Below are 16168 nucleotides of genomic sequence, written 5' to 3'. Positions count from 1 at the left end.
CAGAAGCAAGTTTCTGTCTTGTCCTGTCTTGTTGGTATTATAGCACAACTGATGATGGACAAGGGGGACTTAACGGGGTAGGGACTGGGAGAAGGGGTTGCAGGTTGCCACAGGGATAAGGGAAACAGTCAATCCTTTAAGGAAACCACAGGGCTATTAAGGATGTTCATTGTGTTCTTCCTTATTTGGAATTCTGTTTATGCTGCAACATTAGCACAGATTTTCCTTAATGAATGCTTTCCAGCTGAAAGATGGTGAGAGATATACTATGTGAATCTTTTTCATATTAGTTCATTCAATTAAACCAGTTTTGACTTACAATGAGGTCTTTCCCTTTTGATGATATACTCAAGTTTTCAGATAATGTCCTTGAAAATACATGTATGTCCCACATAGATGATCTTTTTAATCAAAATCATTCAGTGTTAAATGTAATAGTAATATCTGATACAGTCATCCAGTAATTTGAAAGTTTTGAAAGTTTTTTTTTTTTTCCCCCTGTAGGATGATATGAAATTTCATATAAAAACTTGCCTATTGTGTTATTCAGAGCTATACATCTGGTTGAAACCATGTTCTTCCTTACAGGCTCAATGATCTTACTAAAAATAAAAAATAAAAAAAAAATTCTGTTTCTTGGCATGTTTTTCAAAATGCAAATATTAAGTTAGGCTATTTCCTTCCCTTTTCTTATAAATGATTGGTGGGGAAAATACTTAAAATTTTCCTATGCAAAACCAAAGGGAAAGTCTCACCACATTCCTGACAATTGTATTTACTGTATCATTCACAAATTAGATGCTTCCGAAACAACATGCTTCACAAATGGCAAATATTCAATTCATGCATTGCCTGAAGGCTTTGGACTGCATTACTCTGCATATCCATCATAGGAACAATGGAATAAAATGATTTTGTAAGGTTAGAGAAATCAAATGCACTCAGCCACTTTTCATAGGGATATTTGGATAACCAAGGCTTGGTGCAAATATCTGTTACTAGTCATTATGACAAGCTGGGGACATTCCATAATCTTTTTAGTATACAATCATTCACAGTTTGCTTTTTCTGTATCAAAACATGCACATAGATAATAGCAATAAATTGTTTATTTCCCATGTTACTAGGCAATTACAAACATTTCAGCAAACAGGGTTATAATGTGCCAAGGTTAGAATCTAATAGACTAATTTAGGATGTAAACGCCATTGTCTAGTAAACTTATGCCAGTGTTCCCAAATAGTCCTCATTGGATTGGCTAATAGAAAAAAGACTTAAAATAGAAGGAGTTATAGAATCACTTTTTAAAAAGCTGCTAGCCTATCACTTTTAATTTTTGCCATATTCTTTTTTTTCCTTTGAACAGTATTCATAAGAATATATTCATAGTGCTATACTGTACACATAGTTAGGGAGATCTGGTGACACAGTGAGTTAGACATTAGACTGTTAACTGAAAGGTTTGCAGTTTGAACCCACCAGGTGCTCCAGAGGAGGAAGATGCGACAGTCTGCTTCCATAAAGATTTACAACCCTACTCCATCCTTACAGGGTCACTATGAGTTGAAATTAACTTGACAGCATTGACTACACATAACTACTGCCATTCACAGCTGAAAGCAACTTAGCTCGATTCTAGAATATTTTAAGTACAAAAATTGCAAGGGTTGCACACCTCATTGTTGATCTTACCACTGTTAGTATATAATGTTTTAAAAGAACTCTAATTGTAGACAAAATTTTCCACTGTTACTTTTTATAACTTATTTAAATATTGATAATTACTAACAAGTATGATGGAAGTTAAATAACCTCTCCTGAAAGTAAAAATAAAAGAACTAGAAAGAAAAATTATTGAAACCAACCAGCTAGCTGAATAGGTCAAGGAGACGTGCTAGTGAAATAAGGCTTGGATTTAAGTTAATTGTAGAAACAGCCAAGGCCAGCACCAAGGCTTCATTCATAAGGTACAGGCTGCAGAAGAGCTCTTTCTACCATGCTGTGCTTTCACCTTATCATTCCAGAATTATTTTTCATTCTGAAAGGGAAAGGGGAGAAGGCTATCTAAGAAGTCTATGCTTTTGTATTCTGCTGAGTCACTCATAATCCTGCATCCTTATAGAAAATACTTGACTATTCTATCTTCCAAAATCATGGTTTTCCTTCTCTGCTCTTTTTATGACATTTGGGTTTGTGTTCTTTCCATTTCAGAGATGACTAAAGGAGTTGTTAAAATATGGTAGTGGTTTCATTTAAATTGTTCTGAATAACACAAGAAGCAATTACAATATTTACAAACCTTCTATTCTTTCAACTTCTAAGGAGTGGAGCAGATTGAGGAGACATCCATCCTAGGGGTCAGTTGACATACCTGTTGTTGCTGTTAAATGCTGTTGAGTATGTTCTGACTCATAGTGATGCTGAGTAGGGTTTCAGAGGAGCAGCTGTGGGGCTTAAACCATTGTACCATTGGTTAGCAGTCCAGTGCTGATCCTTCAGTACCACAACAGGACTCCTACAGGAGGAAAATCAAGGGTAAGGCATTTTTCAGAAGCCATGCACTGCTTTCTGATTAAGCTTCAATTAGCAAACTAACTCTTCATCCATTAAAAAGAGAGACCTATACTTTTTTTGATAAAAGCCATCAAGATGGTTGTAATTGTATGCCATGGAGTCAGTCCTGACTCATAGCAACCCTGTATAGGTTTTCCAAGTTTGTTAAACCTTACAGGAACAAAAAGGCTCATATTTATCTCATGGAACAGCTGGTAGATTTGAACTGCTGACTTTGTGGTTGGTAGCCCAACTCATAACCCACTATGTTACCAGGGCTTCTCAAAAGCAGTCATAAGAGATTGTAAAAAGTAAACCCTGGGCAGAAAATTAAAGGACACAAAGATTTTTAAAAGACCCAGTTATGGTGTCCTAAAGAACATCTTAACTTTAAGAAGGAAGGTTAGAAACAAAGAGCTTATTTGTATCAATTTAATACTAAATAGAGCATTAATTAGTGAATAACTAATACTAACATACATCAGTTGTTTTTCTGTGGTGTTAGAAAATATTTCTGGGCTCCTGAGTGATGTAAACAGTTATGCATTTGATTATTAGTGAAAAGATTGATGGTTAAAACCCACCGAGAGGTGCTTTGCAAGGCAGTTCCAGTCACAGCCTTGAAAACTCTATGCATCAGTCTACACTGCACATATGGAGTGGCTATAATTTGACATAAACTCAGTAGTGACAAACAACAAATGCAAATGTCTCACGAGTATGTAGCACTAAAATATAAAGAATTGAAAACATGTAGATGCATATATGGGAGACATCTGACAAATCTGAGTTCTTTTAAGCAAGGCAAAGCATTTTTTATTTCATTCCAAGATATTTCTCTGAAACATAAAGGAGGCAAATATTTTTCACATTATTGTTGTTGTTAAGTACTGTCTAGTCAGTTCCAATTCATGGAGAGCATACATACATAGGTTTTCCTAGCAGTGCCTGGTGGGTTTGAACCACCTAACTTTCATTTCAAACTGACAGTGTGGTACAGTGGTTTATCTTACAGTGCTACACCAGGACTCTTTTTCACTCATTTGTTGTTGTTGTTGTTGTTATGTGTCATGGAGTCAGTTCTGACTCATAGCAACCTTGTATACAGTTTCCAAGACTGTAAATCTTTACGGGAGTAGAAAGCCTCATCTTTCTTCTGCGGAACAGCTGGTAGTTTTGAGCTGCTGACTTTGAGATTAGCAGCCTGATTCATAACCACTACGCTACCAGAGCTCCTTAGCAATCACTAAAATGAAGACAAATCCAATTAGCTGATGACAGTTGTTCAATTTACTACAGGTAGATCCCAAATGAGGATATATATTTTCAGATCATACCCATTATGGGATGAATTTCCAAAATTTAAAATACCCAAATCTTTAAAATTAAAAAGTCCTATTGTGTTGCTGAAGGATAAGCACAGGACCACAAGTTTGATTTGAACTACAAGGGCAGCAGCTCAAATCCACCATCCATTCCTCAGAAACCTTGTACTAGTTTTATGAGTCAAAACTGACTCGATGGCACTCAACAACAACAAATATATGAAGGTGGCCTCAAAAAGTTCAGGGAAAGATTCCATTACTTTTAAATTTCATTGTTTTCCACAAAGCTTTTGAAGTCCCTTTATGTGTGTATGTATATTTAATTGTTAATTGATATAATAAGATGCAAAAACTAAAACTTTACAGAATTCCCCTACCCCGCCCCACAAAATTCTTGATTAAAAGCAGTTGGCAAAAAAAAAAAAAGGCGGGGCAACCTAGATATTGGTAACCTGAAATGAGGGGATGATAAAGGCGTGAAGTTACTGGCTTACAAGTTTTCAAGAGGGAGTTTAGTTTAAGAGTGTGCAGGGGAAGATAGAGTCCCCACTGAATAGTTTTCATTTTGTCTAGATGGGTCTGGTGAAAAGATATGGGGATAAGATTCTTATGATTCAATAGTGAGTAATTGCTATCATTACTAATTGTGACTGTCAGAACTGTGGAGGTACAAGTTTTGTAACAAAAATGGGGGAGTAGTTAATCTTACAGTCCAGAAACAGAGGACCCTAGGATCATCAAGGGAGAAGACAACAAACAGAATGCATGACCCTATCAGGAGAAGCAGCGACAACAGAGATGGAGGCAGAGATGGGAATATAGAATGAGGACTCTAGATTCATGGAAAGAGAAAGACTGAGTGCTGACAGTCAGGAGGCAGGCTTGCAGAATGGGCCCTTTGGTTGTTTATTATATATTCCTGAGCATTTTTGTATACATCCCTCCACCCCTCAAAAAATAAAAACAGAGGGAATAGAAGCAAATACTGTTGACTGATGATGCACAGAGGAGATTGTAATCATTGCAATGAAACAATGGTGTAAAGCTGATGTTCTCCCATTAAAGTATCACTTAATTCATAATAAAAAAAATTATTTTAAGTTAAAAAAAAAAAGGCTACTAAAGTCCTTGTGTGGCTCTGTGGGCTAATGAGTCAGACTGCAAAGTCCTTTGAACTGCAAGGACAGTGGTTTAAGTTCACCAGCTGCTCCTTGGAAACCTATACAGGGTGGCTATGGGTCAGAATCAACTCAAAGGATCTTAAGAACAACAACAACAACAAGAGCTATATGACAAGCTCTCAACCTTAAGGTCGGTTTGAATTGCAAGGTCAGTGGTTCATCACCAGCTGCTCCTAGGAAACCTTATACAGGGTTGCTGTGAGTCGGAACCGACTGGACAGCATTTAACAACAGCAAGACGCATATCGAAATCAAGCTTGAAACCCAAGGCTGAATTTAACATTTTCCTTTTGGGTGATAAAATATATTTTAGTAATGTTTTCTTCGTTTTCGAAGGCTTACATGGCTTGTGACTCCCAATCTTTAGTGTGCAATAAAAGGAAATAGCAATTTTCCAAGAGCTGTGAGACTGCAACTAATTAGTACATTAATTTATATAAATAAAGTTCTCTCTGCTGTTCTCCAGCGTTCTGCCTGGGAAATGCAATAAGATGAATGAACATGACATTTCAAAGTAAAATTTACAGTCTTTAAAAATATATACACAGAAATAATTCTTTGACCTTACTCCAACTTTTCTAGCGCTCTGTCATTAGTGGCACTGTTGGTCAGAGGTAACTATTGCCTCTAAATATACGTTTCTCATTCTAACAGACTTAAACTTGAAAGGAAAGTTCACAAGGAAGATTATACCCAACTCATCATTCTTGGACTTGAGCACCCAAAGACAGAGAGCCAGGACTGTAACTAAGAAAAATGGTGTCTTTCCCTTATATTTAATTTAAAATTATAGTTGCATATATCTTCCGAACAAAAATATAATCATTAAGTCTCTAAATCCACATCTTCTTTCTTACACACAAAATATTTTAATTATTGTTAATATCTATAGTTTACTCAATTAAACAAAACCTAAACAAAACAACAACAGTATCTCAAAAAAAAATTGAAAGGAAAAACAAGGAACTGAAGTCCTGGTGTGGTGCTGTAGGATAAGCACAGGATCACAAGGCAGGTTTGAACCACAAGGTAGGTAATTCAAACCCCCAGCCACTTTCACGAGTCAGTGACAACTCCACAGCACTTAACAATTGCAATAATAATAATAATAATAATAATTTCCTCAATGCATGATGTACCATAAATCTGTTATTCTTATGAGTTTAAGTACTTTCAGATATAAAAACTTTTATTAAGGACAAGTTCAGCAGTTCAAACCCACCAGCTTATCTTTGGAAATCCTATACAGGGTTGTAATGAATTGCGCTTAAAAACATCATTGTTGCTGTCAAATGCTATTGAGTCAATTCCGACCCATACCTACCTTGCACAGAGTTTCCTAGGAGTGGCTGGTGAGCTTGAACCACTGACCTTGTGGTTCACCCTGACTTCGAAGTTCAACTCATTAACCAGCAACATTACATAGGATTCCACAATAACATTGGTGATGGTGGTGGTTATGTGTCGTGGCGTCGATTCCGACTGATAGCAACCCTGTACAGGGTTTTCAAGGCTTTAAATCTTTATGCGAGCATAAAGCCTCATCTTTCTCCTGTGTAACAGCGGGTAGTTTCGAACTGTTGACCTTGAGGTTTGCAGCCTGATTCATAATCACTAGGCAACAACATTAATAAGGAGGAAATAGAATGTATGGCTGATTGTTTCCATAAACAGCTACCCCTTTTTTTTAAATGAACCCAGAGCTGGATGGTGCCTGGTGACCATTACTGAACACTTTGACCAAAGATGCTATAGAAGAATCCTGATTAAAAGTATGGTTGGTAGTGGTTGTGTGCCCTTGAGTCAATTCTGACTCACAGTGACCCTGTATAAAATTTCCGGGGCTGTAAATCTTTACAGGAGCAGAAAGTTTCATTTTACTCCCTCAGAGCAACTGGATTCAAACTGCTGACCTTGTGGTTAACAACCCAACACATAATGCTACCTTTTGATCAAAAGGGAGAAAATATATAAAGAAAAAAAAAAATTCAAACACTATGGAGTCCAAATATTCTGGAGTTCTAGAATTCCTAAAACTATTTCTTTGAGATAATCTTTAAGTCTTAAACCAAAAATATATCCCCTGAAGTCTTAAAACTAAAAATTGTTTGGTTTACTTGTAAAGAATGCCTAAGTTGAATAGTGTGCTCTTTTAAAATCTACCTTTTTTATTCTTAAGTGCTGTTGAGTTGGTTCTGACTCATAGTGCCCTGTATAGAGTTTCCAAGGAGAGGCTGGTAGATGTGAACCACCAATCATGTGGTTAGCAGTGCAGTGTTTATACACATCAGGACTCCTAAAATCTACCTACATGGTATAAAATTGATAATAGCAACTTGAAAGATTAGATAGGAAACTTAGGGAACAGTGAGTTTGTTCATGGGGAAGGAACAAATTAGAAAAGAAGGTCAAGAATGTTTGTACAACTCAAAGATTGTACTCAATGACCCTGATATGTACATGTAGACTGTTGAATTGGTATATGTTCTGCTGTGTATAATCTCAACAACAATAAAAGGAAAATAAAAATTTTAAACATGGTTAAGATGGCAGAAAAGACTTATTTTTACATTCATACACATAAATATTTGTACATACACACATACATATGTACATACAAGTATATCTGCATATAACATTTTTTTCTGGAAACCTTTGAACTGTATGCACAGACTAAACAACCAAAGACTGTAGTTCTGGATATATCTAATTACTAAGCAGTAAAATTAATTTTATAAAAAAATAGAATAGAATAGAAAATGATAGAATATATTTCAAATAGTATAAAGAAATTCTGTCTTATTAGACTTTTTTCTGTTATAATTATGTTTATGAATTATAAGTTATGGTGCAACATGTTTCTTACTGTGAATTATGTTCATTAAAATTTAGATGATAACACCAATAAAAGATTATAAAGAATACAGAAAAATAGTCTAGACTATTTTTAACTTAAAAATTGTTGTTTGGGATTATTTGCTGGATATAAGTGCATTCCTTCATTCAAACATTCAATAAATGACTATCACTAAGGTATAGCTGGGAATAAGCTGAAGTCTATTATCACATGAAACTTATGCTATGGTGGAAAATCATTAAATAAATAATAAACAAAATGGATATAATATAATCTCAAGGAATTTCAAGTACTGTGAAGAAATTGAAGACAATAACAGAGGTTAAAGAAAGATACTGAGAAAGTAGCATTTGATTTGGGACACACAAGTCCCTGAGGATTTTGAGGAAACAAATAAACATGTATTGAGGAAGTGCAAGAAAGCTCCTGTGGCAACTGTCAGTCATATAGGACCTCATCATATATGAAAGATTCTGAAATTCATCCAAAGGGTGGTAGTGAGGCAGGAATGGCCAGCTGTCCCGTGATTTACATTTTCAATGGAGTTGTCCGGTGCTGTGTGTTAACAGATTATGGAGACATGGTTATAAACAAAACAAAACAATCCATTGCCATCAAGTTAGTTCCAACTTATAGCAACCTTATAGGAAAGAGAAGTACTCCATAGTGCTTTCAAGACTGTAATCATTACAGAAGTAGATTGCTATCACATATTTCTCCTGTGGAACAACATGTGAATTGAATTTCTGTCATTGAGTTAAAAGCCAAGTGTTTAGCTTCTATACCACCAGGGCCTGTGGTTGTAGAAGGTTCCTAAAACACCAAAAAATCAAACCACTGCCATAGATTCAGCAAACCTGTATAGGATTCTGTATAACTTTATAGGAGTCTCATCTTTCTCCTATGGTACAGCTGGTGGGTTTGGACTGCTCACCTTATTGTTAGCAGTCCAGTGTTAATCTACAACACCACCAGAGCATCTTACATTATGGTCAAAGGTTAGAAATTTTAAAAAAAAGAGATACTAGTTATTAAGCCATTAGAAATATAGGAGAAACAAGATGATTGTATCTTAGAGTAGGTATGTTGGAAATCATGGAGAAGTAAGAAATGGTTAGAGTTGGGATACATTTTGTCCAATAGGACTTGCTCATGAAATAAATGAAGTATATGAAGACTAGATCCAGTCTAATACAGCGCGAAAGCCAACCAGTGACTTGTGGAAAAAGAGGTGTGACTTTTTTATACTTTTTTCCCTCTCCTCTTGTGTTCTGCCTTGTTGTATCCTATCTGCCCAGCCTGGGTGTCTTCATGTGGATGGGAGTGCACCACTAAAAGGGTCCAGCATTATGCCCACAGGGTACAATTTTCCCATAGTGTAAAGAGGATGTAGCTGAAAGCCCCATTGGCTTCAGAGGCTAATCTTCCAGCAGCTTCTTATGATAGCTGACTCTAGGATTTATCCCCAAAGTTGACTCTCCTACTTGGGTGGGAGCCTTTATTCCTGCCTTATTTAACAAGAGACAGCAGGTCTGGCCATACAGCCAAACTGTATTTGCACCCTGTAAAACCCCAACATAAAGGCAAAAGCCAACACCAACTACTCTATACAAGGATGCAGTCATTTTGAGAATTACACTGTACATACGCAGATACCTAGCTGATCTTCAGAGATCTATAATAATAGTGGGAGATTCCCATACGCCAGTTTTGAAAAAGGATAGAACAACCTGAAATTTGACAGATAAAGAGGAACTAAAGAACACAATCAACTAACTGGACCTCATAGATGTGTACAGAGTATTCAACCCAACAACAGCACAATATACATTCTTTTCCAGTGTATATGGAACATTCTCCAGAATTGACCATGTGTTAGGCCACAAAACAAGCCTCCCTAAATTTATAAACATCACAATACTTCAAAGCATCTTCTCAGACCACAATGTTATAGAACTGGAAATTAACAATAGAAAGACCAAGGAAATAAAGTAGAATATATGGAAACTGAATAACACCCTGCTGAAAAGCTGCTGGATAGTAAAAGAAATAAAATGTGAACTCACAAAATACCTATAAACAATGAGAATGAAAACACAACATACCAAAGTCTTTGGGACATGGTGAAAGTGGTGCTGAGAGTACAATTTATGGCAATAAATGCACACATCCAAAAAGAAGAAAGAACCAAAATTAACACATTAACACAGCATCTCCAAACATTAGATACAGAATAACAAAGTGAGTCTACAGACACCAGAAAAAAAGAAAGACTAAAGATTAGAGCAGAAACAAATGAGAGAGAAAACAGAAAAACTATCAAAAGGATCAACAGGACAAGAAGCTGGCTCTTTGAAAGGATAAACAAAATTGACAAACTATTGGCAAACCTCACAAAAGAAAAGAGGGAGAAGACACAAAAAACACACGTAAGAAACCACAGGGGTGATGTCACAGTGGAACCAAAAGAAATAAAAAGGATATTAACAGAATACTATGAAGAGTTGTACTCCAACAAATCTGAAACTTAGAAAAGATGGATACATTTTTAGAAAAACATGACCTACATAAACTTATACACAGTGAAGTAGAAGACTTGAACAGACCCATAACAAAATAATAAATTGATAAAGTCATCAAAAAAACTCCCAAATAAAAAAAAGTCCAGGTCCAGATGGATTCATTGGTGAGTTTTACTGAACACTCAGGGAAGAGCTGTCACCAATTCTATACAAGTTATTCAAGAATACAGCAAAGGATAGAAAACTTCCTAATACATTTTATGAAGCAACCATAACCCTCATACCAAAACTAGGGAAGGACATCACTAAGAATGAAAATTATAGACCAATATCCCTCATGAACATAGATGCAAAAATTCTCAACAAAATCCTAGCCAACAGAATCTAACAATATATCAAAAAAACAATACATCATGGCCAAGTGTGATTCATATCAGGGATTCAAGGATGGTTCAGCATTAGAAAAACAAGCAATGTAATACACCACATAAATAAGAAAAAGAAAAAGAACCACAAGATCATATTGATGCAGAAAAGGCATTTGACAAAATTCAACACCCATTCCTGATAAAAACACTCAACAAAGAATTGAAGAGAAATTCTTCAACATAATTAAGAGCATATACACAAGGCCAACAGCCTACATCACTTCCAATGGAGAGAAACTGAAAGCCTTCACTTTGCAAACAGGAACCAAACGAGGATGCCTTTTCACCACTCCTATTCAATATTGTGTTGGAAGTCTTAGCCAGAGCTATAGTATAAGATAGAGAAATTAAAGCATCCAAATTGGCAAAGAGGAAGTAAAACTCTCTCTATTTGCAGACAATATGATACTATATATAGAAAAACCCCAAACACTCAGAAAAAAGTTACTAGATCTTATTGGAAGATTCAGAAAAGTGGCAAGGTATAAGATCAATATACAAAAATCAGATTCCTCTACACTAATAATGAGAGTGCTGAAAAGGAAACTAGGAAAGCAATACCTTTTACAATAGCCACCCAAATGATGAAATATTTAAGCATAAATGTAACTAAAGAAACAAAGGACCTATACAAAGAAAACTAAAAAAACACTACTACAAGAAACCAAAAGAGACTTAAAAAAATGGAAGAATATATACCATGTACCATGCTCTTGGTTAGGAAGACATAACATTGTGAAAATGCCAATACTACCGAAAGCAATCTACACATATAATGCAATCCCAATCCAGAGTCCAACAACATTCTTCAAAGAGATGGAAAAACAATTATAAACTTTTTATGGAAAGGAAAGAGACCAAGAACAAGCAAAGCATTGCTTAAGAAGAATAGAGTTGGAAGCCTCTCACTCCCTCATTTCAAAATTTACTACACAGCTACAGTAGTCAAAACAGCCTGGTACTGGTACAATGAAAGATACATAGATCAATGGAACCGTATCAAGAATCCAGAAATTAACCCATCCACATACAGCCAACTGATCTTCAACACAAGGCCTAAGGTACATTGCATTGGGAGGATATAGTCCTTGCTGGAAAGCAATATACGAAAGACTGAAATAAGACCTTTACCTCACGCCATATACAAAAACCAACTCAGCATGAATTAAAGACCTAAATGGGAATTCCAGAATTATAAATGACATCAATGAAAAACTAGAGACAAATTTCAGGACTCTAATACAGGGCACACACAAACTACCAAACATTGTGAAAATTGCACAAAAAGAAGACAAAATAGATGATTGGGATATACTAAAAATTAGAAGGTTATGTGCATCAAAAGACTTCACCAAAAGAGTAAAATGTTACCATATAATGGGAAAAAATCTTTTTCAATGACTTATCAGACAAGTGACTAATTTCTAAAATCTATAGTAAACTACACCTCTACAAGAAAAAGACAAGCAACCCAATTAGAAAATGGGCACAGGGCATGAACAGATATGTTACTAAGGAAGACCTTTGGGTAGCCAACAAACATATAAAGAAATGTTCATGATCATTAGCCATTTGTGGTTGTTGTTAAGTACCATGGAGTCAGTTCTGACTCATAGTGACCCTGCACAGGGTTTCCAAGGCTACAAATCTTTATGGGAGCAGAAAGCCTCATCTTTCTCCCTCAGAACAGCTGGTAGTTTCGAACTGTGGACCTTGAGGTTAGCAGCCCGATTCGTTACCACTATGCTACCATTAGCCATTAGAGAGATGCAAATCAATGCAATAATGAGATATCATCTCATGCCAGCAATAACAGCAAAGTTAAAAACATAGAGGACAGTAAATGCTGGCAAGGATGTAGAGAGACTGGGAATCTCCTACATTTCTGGTGGGATTGCAAATGATCCAACCACTCTGGAAAATAATATGGTGCTTCCTCAGAAAGTTGGAAATAGAAACACCTTATGATCCAGCAATTCCTCTACTTGGTATTTATCCACAAGAAATATGAGCCATAACATGAGTAGATATATCCACACCAATGTTCATAGCAACACTATTCACAATAGCAAAAAGATGGAAACAACCTAAGTGCCCATCAATGGAAGAATGGATAAACAAACTTTGGTATATACACACAATGGAATATTATGCTACCTTGAAAAATAACAAGGAAGCTGTAAGCCACCACATAACACAGATAACCCTTGAAGACATTATGCTGAGTGAAGTCAGTCAGTCACAAAAGGAAAAATACTGCATAAGATCATTATTATAAAAGCTTAAGAAAAAATACCCACACTAAAAGGGGGGGAAAATGTTGGTTATGGGGAGGGGCGTGGTTTTTAGGAGGGAAGGGGAAGTAGAGCATAGTGTAGGGGATAGACACAGAATAGTTCAGGTGTTGGTGGGCATGGTAATACACAGGAAGGGGGAGGGAAATGGAAGAACAAGGCAGATAGGAGAACATTTAGGAAGGTTTGCATGGTCTAAATGGTGCACAGGCAAATAGTGATTTATGCTCAACCTTGGAACAATAGGGCTCTGTGATTCAGGGATTGAGACATAGTCTGAATAGGTATATAATGTTAAAATGCTTGACTGTCTTATGAATCTTGGTTTCCTTTGCCTGGTATTGTAAAATAGACACTTGAGGGGTAGAGAAAGAAATAGCCAGAAACATGATTATAGAAGGCTGGTAAGTCAGTCTTCAGTCTACAACTTATTGAAATTCTTAAAAGGGGTGCTAGAACTTGTCCAGTGAAAGAAGCTTCCTGTGGAGCCTTTGTAGTGTATGATATGGAATGAATCCTGATCCCCATCCAGAAACTTCTGAGGTGGGAAATTTCCACTTGCAACTGTAAAGTTAGATGTTTTGTAGAAAAAAGAGGGGAGTGGTTGATCTTGCATTCCAGGCATGGAGGACTGTAGGACTATAAAGGAAGAAGAGTGGGAGTGGAGTGTGGGACCCTATTCACAGAAGCAGCAACATCAGAGATGGAAGCAGAGATGATAATGTGAAGAGATGAAATAACTGGGGAATCTAGACTCATGGAGTCAGAAGAGCTGTGTGCTGGTGGCCAGGGGCAGGCTTGCAGGGTATGCCCTTTCGGTCTCTGAATGATTGCATATTCCTGAGTTTTTTGGTGCACATCCAACAACAACAACAAAATAAAAACAAACAAACAGGAAGTAGTAGCAAACACTGTTGAATGATGATTCATACAGGGGACTGTAATCATTTCATTGAAATGAAATACAATAGGATAATTGTAAAGCTGATGTTCTCCTATGTAAACCATCATTCAATTAACAATAAAAACTTAAATATATATATACATGTATATGTATATATATGACCTAGAAAAAAAAAAAGGTATCTGTATGCTGAGGAAATAATCCAAGAAGCTGAGTTATATGATGAAGAATTGGAATTAGGGTTAACAATTAACAATCTCATATATGCAGATGACAGAACTTTGCTTACTGGAAGCAAAGATAAAAGCAAAAATCAAAGACCTCAGTCTTCATATTTATCACAATTCAACATAAAGAAAACAAAAATCCTCAAAATTGGACCAAAAATTAAAATCATGATAAACAGAGAAAAGATTGAAGTTGTCAAAAACTTCATTTTGCTTGGATCCAACATCAACGCTCATGGAAGCAGCCATCAAGAAACAAAATAACGTATGGCATTAGTCAAATCTCTACACAACACCTCTTTAAAATGTTCAAGAGTAAAGATATCAGTTTGAGGATTAAGGTACACCAAAACCAAGACATAAGAGTTGTGGGATGACATCAAGAACTTCATACAAAGAAGAAAACAAAAGATCATTAAGAAGACAAGAAAGAGGGAAAAAACCAAAATGGATGTCAGAAGAGACTCTGAAACTTGGTATCTACATAGAGATGCTAAAACAAGTGAAAGAAATGAGGACCTAAAAAAGCTGAACAGAAAATTTCAAAGAGTATCTTGAAAAGACAGTCAAGTATTATAATAAAATGTGTAAATACCTGGAGTTGGAAAACCAAAATGGAAGCACACACTCAGCATTTCTCAGGCTGAAAGAACTGAAGAAAAAATTCAAGCCACAGCTTGTAATATTAAAGGATTCTATAGGCAAAATATTGAATGATGCAGAGAGCATCGAAAGAGGATAGAAGGAATGTACAATCAAAAGAAATGATCAATTTCAACCATTTCAACAGGTAGCCTATTATCAAGAGCCAAGGGTGCAGAAAAAGTCTAAACTTAACTGAAAGCATTGGTGAAAAGCAAGCCTGCAGGAATGGACAAAAAACAAATAGAAAATTTTCAACAAACTGATGCAACAGTGGAAACACTCACTCATCTATGCCAAGAAATTTGGAAGACAACTACCTGGCCAATTGATTGGAAGAGATCCATATTTGTGCCCATTCCAAAGAGGTAACTCAATGGAATGTAAAAATCATTGGAAAATATTACTAATATTACATGCAAGTAAAGTTTTGCTCAAGATAATTCAAAAACAGCTGCAACAGTACCTAGACAGGGAATTTCCAGAACTTCAAGCCAGATACAGATGAGGATACAAAACAAGTGATATCACTGCTGACATCAGATGGCTCTTGACTGAAAGCAGAGAATATCAGAAAGCTGTTTTACTTGTGATTTAATGGCTATGCAAAGACTTTTTACTGTGGATCATGACAAGCTATTGATAATACTGCAACAAATGGATAGTCCACAATACTTAAATATGCTCATGAGGAATCTGTACATAGTTCAAGAGGCAGGTGTTCTAACAGAACAAGGAGACACTGAATGGTTTTAATTGAGGATGGTTGTATGCCAGGACTGTATTCTTTCACCACACTTATTCAATCTGTATGCTAAGCTAATAATCTGAGAAACTGAATTATATGAAGGAGAACATGGCATCAGGAATGGAGGAAGACTCATTATGCCATATTTGGATGATACAACCTTACTTGCTGTAAGTGAAGAGGTCTTAAAATATTGATAAAGAGCAAAGACCACAGACTTCAGTATTGGGTTCCACCTCAAAGTACAGAAAACAAAAATGCTCACTGCTAGACAGACCAATAAGCAACATCATGATAAATGGAAAAAAGATTGCAGTTTCCAAAGAATTCATTTTGCTTGAATCCACTATCAACACTCACAGAAGTAGTAGTTAAAAAATAAAATGATGGATTGCGTTAGTTAAATCAGCTGCACAAGACCTCTTTATATTGTTCAAGAGCAAAGATGTCAGTTTGAGTGCTAAGGTATTCCTGATCCAAGCCATGG

Source organism: Chrysochloris asiatica, unplaced genomic scaffold, assembly GCF_000296735.1.
Source record: "Chrysochloris asiatica unplaced genomic scaffold, ChrAsi1.0 scaffold00036, whole genome shotgun sequence".
Lineage (NCBI taxonomy): Eukaryota > Metazoa > Chordata > Mammalia > Afrosoricida > Chrysochloridae > Chrysochloris > Chrysochloris asiatica.
Note: the sequence above shows the minus strand (reverse complement) of the source record.